Source organism: Schistocerca americana, unplaced genomic scaffold (genome assembly GCF_021461395.2).
Source record: "Schistocerca americana isolate TAMUIC-IGC-003095 unplaced genomic scaffold, iqSchAmer2.1 HiC_scaffold_332, whole genome shotgun sequence".
Classification (NCBI taxonomy): Eukaryota; Metazoa; Arthropoda; class Insecta; order Orthoptera; family Acrididae; genus Schistocerca; species Schistocerca americana.
The window spans coordinates 77,501-85,000 of NW_025726052.1; the positions used below are offsets into that span (position 1 = coordinate 77,501).

General features: G+C 55.8%; 3 non-coding genes across 3 annotated transcripts in view; all 3 read right to left on the reverse strand.

Annotated features, from left to right (window-relative positions):
• LOC124580550 overlaps positions 1-1,575 on the reverse strand; it is a 4,222-nt gene extending 2,647 nt beyond the window's left edge. Inside the window, exon 1 of the ribosomal RNA XR_006973180.1 lies at positions 1-1,575. This exon is cut by the window's left edge and continues 2,647 nt beyond it. This is a non-coding gene — a ribosomal RNA (large subunit ribosomal RNA).
• Positions 1,576-1,763: 188 nt separating this feature from the next.
• On the reverse strand, positions 1,764-1,918 carry LOC124580521. Its single transcript, XR_006973155.1, has one exon. It is a non-coding gene; the product is annotated as a 5.8S ribosomal RNA (ribosomal RNA).
• Positions 1,919-2,269: 351 nt separating this feature from the next.
• On the reverse strand, positions 2,270-4,179 carry LOC124580540. The gene has a single exon (XR_006973172.1). It is a non-coding gene; the product is annotated as a small subunit ribosomal RNA (ribosomal RNA).
• Positions 4,180-7,500: the final 3,321 nt, after the last annotated feature.

Below are 7,500 nucleotides of genomic sequence, written 5' to 3' on the forward strand. Positions count from 1 at the left end.
CCGTCCTGCTGTCTTAAGCAACCAACGCCTTTCATGGTTTCCCATGAGCGTCGATTCGGGCGCCTTAACTCGGCGTTTGGTTCATCCCACAGCGCCAGTTCTGCTTACCAAAAGTGGCCCACTTGGCACTCCGATCCGAGTCGTTTGCTCGCGGCTTCAGCATATCAAGCAAGCCGGAGATCTCACCCATTTAAAGTTTGAGAATAGGTTGAGGTCGTTTCGGCCCCAAGGCCTCTAATCATTCGCTTTACCGGATGAGACTCGTACGAGCACCAGCTATCCTGAGGGAAACTTCGGAGGGAACCAGCTACTAGATGGTTCGATTAGTCTTTCGCCCCTATACCCAGCTCCGACGATCGATTTGCACGTCAGAATCGCTACGGACCTCCATCAGGGTTTCCCCTGACTTCGTCCTGGCCAGGCATAGTTCACCATCTTTCGGGTCCCAACGTGTACGCTCTAGGTGCGCCTCACCTCGCAATGAGGACGAGACGCCCCGGGAGTGCGGAGGCCGCCGCCCCGTGAAGGGCGGGGAAGCCCCATCCTCCCTCGGCCCGCGCAAGGCGAGACCTTCACTTTCATTACGCCTTTAGGTTTCGTACAGCCCAATGACTCGCGCACATGTTAGACTCCTTGGTCCGTGTTTCAAGACGGGTCGTGAAATTGTCCAAAGCTGAAGCGCCGCTGACGGGAGCGATTATTCCGCCCGAGAGCATCCCGAGCCAACAGCGGCGCGGGTCCGGGGCCGGGCCAGGTAGGTCCGTCATCCGGGAAGAACCGCGCGCGCTTGCCGGGAGCCCGAGCGCCCAAAGGGGCGAATCGACTCCTCCAGATATACCGCCGGGCAGCCAGCCAGGACACCGGGGCTCTGCCCAACAGACGCGAACCGAGGCCCGCGGAAGGACAGGCTGCGCACCCGGGCCGTAGGCCGGCACCCAGCGGGTCGCGACGTCCTACTAGGGGAGAAGTGCGGCCCACCGCACACCGGAACGGCCCCACCCCGCGGCGAGTGGAAAGGCAACCGGACACGACCCCGCCGCGGATTGCTCCGCGCGGGCGGCCGGCCCCATCTGCCGAGGGCGGAGGCCAGTGGCCGGATGGGCGTGAATCTCACCCGTTCGACCTTTCGGACTTCTCACGTTTACCCCAGAACGGTTTCACGTACTTTTGAACTCTCTCTTCAAAGTTCTTTTCAACTTTCCCTCACGGTACTTGTTCGCTATCGGTCTCGTGGTCATATTTAGTCTCAGATGGAGTTTACCACCCACTTGGAGCTGCACTCTCAAGCAACCCGACTCGAAGGAGAGGTCCCGCCGACGCTCGCACCGGCCGCTACGGGCCTGGCACCCTCTACGGGCCGTGGCCTCATTCAAGTTGGACTTGGGCTCGGCGCGAGGCGTCGGGGTAGTGGACCCTCCCAAACACCACATGCCACGACAGGCGGCAGCCTGCGGGGTTCGGTGCTGGACTCTTCCCTGTTCGCTCGCCGCTACTGGGGGAATCCTTGTTAGTTTCTTTTCCTCCGCTTAGTAATATGCTTAAATTCAGCGGGTAGTCTCGCCTGCTCTGAGGTCGTTGTACGAGGTGTCGCACGCCACACCGCCAGCCGGCTGTGCACGCTACCGAGTAAGTACCGGTATGCGAACCGCCAGGCGACGGGCGCGCATCGCACGTTTAAGGAGGCGCGGCCGGCCCCACAGGCGGCCGCGACGCTCCCAGGTCTGCGAAGCGGGGCAAACGCCGCGCGCTTCAGTATACGTAGCCGACCCTCAGCCAGACGTGGCCCGGGAACGGAATCCATGGACCGCAATGTGCGTTCGAAACGTCGATGTTCATGTGTCCTGCAGTTCACATGTCGACGCGCAATTTGCTGCGTTCTTCATCGACCCACGAGCCGAGTGATCCACCGTCCTGGGTGATCTTTTCTTAGTTTACACTGTCTCTTTCAAGACAGTTGCATAGGCGGGACGTAGGCGTGTGGCGGCCCCTGTTCAAGCGTTCTGTGTCCAACGGCCTCACGGCCGATGGGCGTCGTACGGCTCCACACCGGAGCGGACAGGCAGTCGGGCGAAAGTCATTCAAAACCGGCGCCAGGCGCCAGGTGCCGCAGGCCAGCCGCTCCAGCGCTTCAGCGCTCGTACCACACAACATTGGCGTTAGTTTTGAGAAGCACGCGTGGTTCCGCACGCGGCGCACGGCTACTGCGAGCCGTACAGGTAGCGTGTTGCGCGACACGACACGCACATCGAAAGACATGCAGTCTAGTCGGTAATGATCCTTCCGCAGGTTCACCTACGGAAACCTTGTTACGACTTTTACTTCCTCTAAATGATCAAGTTTGGTCATCTTTCCGGTAGCATCGGCAACGACAGAGTCAATGCCGCGTACCAGTCCGAAGACCTCACTAAATCATTCAATCGGTAGTAGCGACGGGCGGTGTGTACAAAGGGCAGGGACGTAATCAACGCGAGCTTATGACTCGCGCTTACTGGGAATTCCTCGTTCATGGGGAACAATTGCAAGCCCCAATCCCTAGCACGAAGGAGGTTCAGCGGGTTACCCCGACCTTTCGGCCTAGGAAGACACGCTGATTCCTTCAGTGTAGCGCGCGTGCGGCCCAGAACATCTAAGGGCATCACAGACCTGTTATTGCTCAATCTCGTGCGGCTAGAAGCCGCCTGTCCCTCTAAGAAGAAAAGTAATCGCTGACAGCACGAAGGATGTCACGCGACTAGTTAGCAGGCTAGAGTCTCGTTCGTTATCGGAATTAACCAGACAAATCGCTCCACCAACTAAGAACGGCCATGCACCACCACCCACCGAATCAAGAAAGAGCTATCAATCTGTCAATCCTTCCGGTGTCCGGGCCTGGTGAGGTTTCCCGTGTTGAGTCAAATTAAGCCGCAGGCTCCACTCCTGGTGGTGCCCTTCCGTCAATTCCTTTAAGTTTCAGCTTTGCAACCATACTTCCCCCGGAACCCAAAAGCTTTGGTTTCCCGGAGGCTGCCCGCCGAGTCATCGGAGGAACTGCGGCGGATCGCTGGCTGGCATCGTTTATGGTTAGAACTAGGGCGGTATCTGATCGCCTTCGAACCTCTAACTTTCGTTCTTGATTAATGAAAACATACTTGGCAAATGCTTTCGCTTCTGTTCGTCTTGCGACGATCCAAGAATTTCACCTCTAACGTCGCAATACGAATGCCCCCGCCTGTCCCTATTAATCATTACCTCGGGTTCCGAAAACCAACAAAATAGAACCGAGGTCCTATTCCATTATTCCATGCACACAGTATTCAGGCGGGCTTGCCTGCTTTAAGCACTCTAATTTGTTCAAAGTAAACGTGCCGGCCCACCGAGACACTCACTCAAGAGCACCCTGGTAGGATTGCAACGGGGTCCGCCTCGGGACGCACGAGCACGCACGAGGCGCGTCGCACGCCTTCAGCTCGCCCCACCGGCAGGACGTCCCACGATACATGCCAGTTAAACACCGACGGGCGGTGAACCAACAGCGTGGGACACAAATCCAACTACGAGCTTTTTAACCGCAACAACTTTAATATACGCTATTGGAGCTGGAATTACCGCGGCTGCTGGCACCAGACTTGCCCTCCAATAGATACTCGTTAAAGGATTTAAAGTGTACTCATTCCGATTACGGGGCCTCGGATGAGTCCCGTATCGTTATTTTTCGTCACTACCTCCCCGTGCCGGGAGTGGGTAATTTGCGCGCCTGCTGCCTTCCTTGGATGTGGTAGCCGTTTCTCAGGCTCCCTCTCCGGAATCGAACCCTGATTCCCCGTTACCCGTTACAACCATGGTAGGCGCAGAACCTACCATCGACAGTTGATAAGGCAGACATTTGAAAGATGCGTCGCCGGTACGAGGACCGTGCGATCAGCCCAAAGTTATTCAGAGTCACCAAGGCAAACGGACCGGACGAGCCGACCGATTGGTTTTGATCTAATAAAAGCGTCCCTTCCATCTCTGTTCGGGACTCTGTTTGCATGTATTAGCTCTAGAATTACCACAGTTATCCAAGTAACGTGGGTACGATCTAAGGAACCATAACTGATTTAATGAGCCATTCGCGGTTTCACCTTAATGCGGCTTGTACTGAGACATGCATGGCTTAATCTTTGAGACAAGCATATGACTACTGGCAGCATCAACCAGGGAGCTGCGTCAACTAGAGCTGAGCAGCCGGCCGCCCGGGAGTGTGTCCCGGGGGCCCGCGCGAACACGCAAGCGTCCGCTCAATTATTCTGCAAACAGGAGGAGGCTGAGCTCCCCTGCACAATACACCTCGAAACCCTCTCAGGTCCCGGCGGCGCGCAGCGCCGTCCTAAGTACTTGGTCGGGTTCGAGAGAGGCGCAATCGCCCGGAGTTTGGCGAGTAGACGCTTTAGGTGCGACCACCCGTGCTCCCAACTGAGCTTGCCGCTGCCGACAGAGGCCCGGGAGCGTGCTGTCGTGGCATTGCCGGCGGGAGACAACACGCGCCACCTACGGTGGCCGGCAGCTCCAACGCCAGCGCCACAGAAGGACAAAAGCCCCACTTGGGTGCCGAAGCGAACTCTCCCAGCACAGCGCACGCGCCAACACGTCCGCACAGCTGCGATACAATCCACCTGCGAGAACCGCAGAGGCGACCGAGCAGCAGACGGCGTCGCGGCGCCGAGCGCCGGGCGGCGGCGCATCCTCAGCGCACACAGTCCTCAATCGGACCAGCACACTGCAGATGTCCACCGCGCTTCGCACCGGGCCCGCGAGGACCTACTTTGGCCGCACGGCGCCGCGTGCAGGGTGCGCCGGCGCGCAGCTGCGCCGCCTGCCGCCTCCGTCGGCCGGCGCGCCTGCCACTGGCCGCCCCCACCAGCCGGCTGTAGCGCGTGCGCCCACGCACCGCGCGGCCAGCACGCCGGAAGGCCCCCCCTCACCGGCCGGGGACGGTCCCACCCAGCCACCGCCGCGTATCGCTTCACACCCACATGCCATTCACGTTCGTGGGCATGGTGGGTATCGCTGAAACAACCGGTTGGTAGCTCAACCGATCGTCGCCATCACTGATTCACCTCTAGCGAGAACAACCGCACCACAACGGTTTACCAGTTCTTCATTTGCGTAACGTCACCAGCAAACGTAGACGTCCATCGCCATTTGCAAATTCAACGATTGTTGCATGCCTGTGTCAGGTGTCACGACACACTATGTCTGCCCACATACACGCAACAACATGTGCACGCTTCGCGAACACGTGGAAGGTGGCCCCCGTACGTATGCGATGTCCATTGCGCGAACGACTGTCAACCGGCCTCTGTCGCATGTCGCAGATGTGGAACGCAGTGCACCATGCTATCACGGTGTGTGAGAAGAGACGACTACGTCTGACAACACGCGCCACTACATCAACAGACGGCTCATGCTGATCGCCATCCACGGCATACCATACTGCAATCCAGCTCTTATAGGGAGACGACACGTAGCTGAGTGCACAATATTTGGACCGTATGGTTCGCCGTTGTTGGCGCAGTCGTGGTACGGTCACACATGTACCACGATGTATCATTCAGTACATGAGGACCAATGTGCGGTACAGTGTGTGATTTGGACGTACAACATCAGCGGACAGTTGCCACAAGCCGTACCACAACGTAGGCTGTGCTTCGCCATGCGAATGCCAATGAACAACTGCGAAGGGCATTGAGCATGTACGTCCTGCCGCCATCCGCATTACAGTGTATAGCTGCAAGGTGTTTAACATGAAGCGATACTCTGGGGACCGGGCAGTGCGAGTAGCAAACTATATTGCGGGGGTTGCAGTTAGGCAACACTACACTAATTTAACGCGTCGTATGACAATTACAGAGCAGGTTAAGGCCCAACGTGTGTTGGGTTAAGGCCCAACGTGTGTTGGGTTAAGGCCCAACGTGTGTTGGGTTAAGGCCCAACGTGTGTTGGGTTAAGGCCCAACGTGTGTTGGGTTAAGGCCCAACGTGTGTTGGGTTAAGGCCCAACGTGTGTTGGGTTAAGGCCCAACGTGTGTTGGGTTAAGGCCCAACGTGTGTTGGGTTAAGGCCCAACGTGTGTTGGGTTAAGGCCCAACGTGTGTTGGGTTAAGGCCCAACGTGTGTTGGGTTAAGGCCCAACGTGTGTTGGGTTAAGGCCCAACGTGTGTTGGGTTAAGGCCCAACGTGTGTTGGGTTAAGGCCCAACGTGTGTTGGGTTAAGGCCCAACGTGTGTTGGGTTAAGGCCCAACGTGTGTTGGGTTAAGGCCCAACGTGTGTTGGGTTAAGGCGCAACATAGGTTAGGTTAAGGCGCAACATAGGTTAGGTTAAGGCGCAACATAGGTTAGGTTAAGGCGCAACATAGGTTAGGTTAAGGCGCAACATAGGTTAGGTTAAGGCGCAACATAGGTTAGGTTAAGGCGCAACATAGGTTAGGTTACGGCGCAACATAGGTTAGGTTAAGGCGCAACATAGGTTAGGTTAAGGCGCAACATAGGTTAGGTTACGGCGCAACATAGGTTAGGTTAAGGCGCAACATAGGTTAGGTTAAGGCGCAACATAGGTTAGGTTAAGGCGCAACATAGGTTAGGTTAAGGCGCAACATAGGTTAGGTTAAGGCGCAACATAGGTTAGGTTAAGGCGCAACATAGGTTAGGTTAAGGCGCAACATAGGTTAGGTTAAGGCGCAACATAGGTTAGGTTAAGGCGCAACATAGGTTAGGTTACGGCGCAACATAGGTTAGGTTAAGGCGCAACATAGGTTAGGTTAAGGCGCAACATAGGTTAGGTTAAGGCGCAACATAGGTTAGGTTATGGCGCAACATAGGTTAGGTTACGGCGCAACATAGGTTAGGTTACGGCGCAACATAGGTTAGGTTAAGGCGCAACATAGGTTAGGTTAAGGCGCAACATAGGTTAGGTTAAGGCGCAACATAGGTTAGGTTAAGGCGCAACATAGGTTAGGTTAAGGCGCAACATAGGTTAGGTTAAGGCGCAACATAGGTTAGGTTAAGGCGCAACATAGGTTAGGTTAAGGCGCAACATGGGTTAGGTTAAGGCGCAACATGGGTTAGGTTAAGGCGCAACATGGGTTAGGTTAAGGCGCAACATGGGTTAGGTTAAGGCGCAACATGGGTTAGGTTAAGGCGCAACATGGGTTAGGTTAAGGCGCAACATGGGTTAGGTTAAGGCGCAACATGGGTTAGGTTAAGGCGCAACATGGGTTAGGTTAAGGCGCAACATGGGTTAGGTTAAGGCGCAACATGGGTTAGGTTAAGGCGCAACATGGGTTAGGTTAAGGCGCAACATGGGTTAGGTTAAGGCGCAACATGGGTTAGGTTAAGGTACAATATGGGTTAGGTTAAGGTACAATATGGGTTAGGTTAAGGTACAATATGGGTTAGGTTAAGGTACAATATGGGTTAGGTTAAGGTACAATATGGGTTAGGTTAAGGTACAATATGGGTTAGGTTAAGGTACAATATGGGTTA